Here is a 3,215-nt window from a genome sequence, read left to right on the forward strand (position 1 = left end):
TCAGGTGGAAAACAGAACAGATCTGGGCCTTCCATCTCACTCACAATCTGGGGCTTATACTTCTTGAGGGGAAGAGTGGAATGAATTTGCCTTATTTTATAGCTTTATTTCCTTTCAAGTTGAATTTTCATTTAATCAAAACAATATTGTCTAATTACCTTCTGTGCTTTTAATCATTTTATTGAAGTATAGTCTCCACATAGGGAAACGCATAGCTTGCAAACATCATAGTCTATGGATTTTAACAAATGCATGTAATCATATAACCTGCACTGTTCCCAAGACACAAAGTATTTCCCTTTGTGCCCCGTGGTGGTCAAGCCTGCCCCACTCTCCTCTTACCAGAGGTAACTATTGCTCTGACTGCTTCCTGCATAGATTAGTTTTGTCTGTTTCAGAACTTCATATTAATGACATCACATGGCATGAAGCCTTTGGACCTGGCTGCTTTTGTTCAACATATGTGTGAGTTTAATGTGTGCCATTGCATGTCTCAGTAATAGTTCATTTATGTTTGTTGCTGCCCTTTTTTTCCTGCTTTGGACATTTCGGTTGTTTCCAGCTTGAGGCTACTATAAAGTCACTATGAATATTCATGTACAAGTCTTTGTGTGGTCATAAGGTAAGCTATGCTTAACTTTATAAGAAACTGCCAAACATTTAAAAAAATGATTGTAGCCTTTTACACTCCCATCTGTAATGTCTGAAGCTCTTGATGTTCAGCATCTCACCAACATCTTTTTACTTTTTGTCCTTATAGTAGTATCTCACTGTGGTTTTGTTGCATTTTCCTAACTATTCTCTACATTGAGCATGATTTCATGGGCATATTGACCATTTGTAGACTTTTATAAAGTGTCTTTTCAGGTCACTTTTGCCCATTTTTAATTGGTCTATTGTCATTTTATTGAGTTGGAAAAGTTTTTTTTTAATTAGGGTATCATTGATACACACAATCTTATGGTGGTTTCACATAAACAGCACTGTGGTTTCGACCTGCACCCATATTATCAAGTGCTCACCCCCTCTATTGCAGTGACTATCTATCAGCGTAGTAAGATGCTATAGAGTCATTACTTGTCTTCTCTGTGCTGTACTGCCTTGAGTTGGAACAATTCTTTTTTTTTTTTTTTTTAAGATAATTATTTTTTATTGAAGGGTAGTTGACACACAGTATTACATTACATTAGTTTCAAGTGTACAACACAGTGATAAAACATTTATATACATAATTCTAGGTTCCAGCTATCACCCTACCAAGCTGTTACAATATCTTGACTATATTCCTTATGCTATACATTACATCCCGGTTACTTATTTATTTTACCATTGGAAGTCTGTTTTTTTTTTTTCTTTTTTTTTGTGAGGGCATCTCTCATATTTATTGATCAAATGGTTGTTAACGACAATAAAATTCTGTATAGGGGAGTCAATGCTCAATGCACAATCATTAATCCACCCCAAACCTAATTTTCATCAGTCTCCAATCTTCTGAGGCATAACAAACAAGTTCTTACATGGAGAACAAATTCTTACATAGTGAATAAGTTACATAGTGAACAGTACAAGGGCAGTCATCACAGAAACTTTCGGTTTTGCTCATGCATTATGAACTATAAACAGTCAGTTCAAATATGAATACTCATTTGGTTTTTATACTTGATTTATATGTGGATACCACATTTCTCTCTTTATTATTATTATTTTTAATAAAATGCTGGAGTGGTAGGTAGATACAAGATAAAGGTAGAAAACATAGTTTAGTGTTGTAGAGAGCAAATGTAGATGATCAGGTGTGTGCCTGTAGACTAAGTATTAATCCAAGCTAGACAAGGGCAATAAAACATCCACGTATGCAGAAGATTTCTCTCAGAACGGGGGGGTGAGGTTCTAAGCCTCACCTCTGTTGATCCCCAATTTCTCACCTGATGACCCCCCTGCGACTGTGCCTGTCTTAGGTTGTTCCTCCCTTGAGGAATCTTACCCGTCTCTGGCTAACCAGTCATCTTCCGGGGCCATACAGGGAGATGTAAAGTTGGTAAAACAATTCTTTATATATTCTGGATATAGGTACTTTGCCTGATCTGTTATGTGCATATTTTCTCCTAGTTTGTGGTTTGCTTATTTTGTTAATGTCATATTTAACAAGAAGAAATTAAAATTTTTCCTTTTATACTTACTGTTTTCTGTATCCTGGGTAAGAAATCTTTGCCTATCTGAAGATTTCAGAAGTATTTCCTTATATTTTCTTCCGGTAGCTTTATAGTTTTAACTTTATGTTTAGGTCTATGAGGAAGGAAATGAAGTTGTCAATTTGTATATTCTTATACTAAAATCATGCTGTCTTAATTGCTATAGCTTTATCATAGATATTTTTTCCCTAAATTATGTTTTGTAGTTTTTAGTGTAGAGGTTTTAGCTATCTTTTGCTCGATTTATCCATACATTTTTCTCTTTTTGCTCTTTGATACCATTATAAAGGATGTTATTTTTTAAATATAAATTTCCATTGTTCATTACTATACACAAATACTATTGTTTTCGTATATTGACTTTGTTTACTGAGTCTGGCTAAATTCATTTATTAGTTGAGTAGTTGTTTTGTAGCTTTCTTTGAATTTTTTTGGTACATAACCATGCTGTGAATAAAGGTAGTATTCTTTTTTTATTTTTTAAGATTTGTACTTCTGGCATTATTACACTGGCTAACCCTACCAGAACCATTTTGAATAGAAATGGTCAGGGTGAATATTTTGATGTTTTTTCTGATCTTAATTGGTTAAGTGGTCAGTTTTTACCATTAAGTATGATATTAGCTGTAGCTTTTGGTACATGTCATTTTTCAGATTGGAGAAAATTCATCTATTAATAATTTGCTGACATTCTTTTTATTCTATCATGAACAGGTGTTGAATTTTGTCAAATGCTTCTGAATCTACTAAGGTGACCATATGATTATTCTTTTTTATTTTGTCAATGTGAAGAATCATATTGATTAATTTTCAAAAGTGAAAACAAACTTGCATTCCTAGGATATATTTTGCTTTTTATATGTTGCTGGATTTTATTTCTTAGTATTTTAAACAGACTTTTATAATTGTGTTCATGGGGGACATTTGTGTATACTATCTGTTCTCATAATTTCCTTCTCTGTTTTGATAAAGGAGCTATGCTATCCTCATAAAAATAGTTTAGAAGTGTTTCCTCTATACTTT

Source organism: Manis pentadactyla, chromosome 12 (assembly GCF_030020395.1).
Source record: "Manis pentadactyla isolate mManPen7 chromosome 12, mManPen7.hap1, whole genome shotgun sequence".
Taxonomy (NCBI): domain Eukaryota; kingdom Metazoa; phylum Chordata; class Mammalia; order Pholidota; family Manidae; genus Manis; species Manis pentadactyla.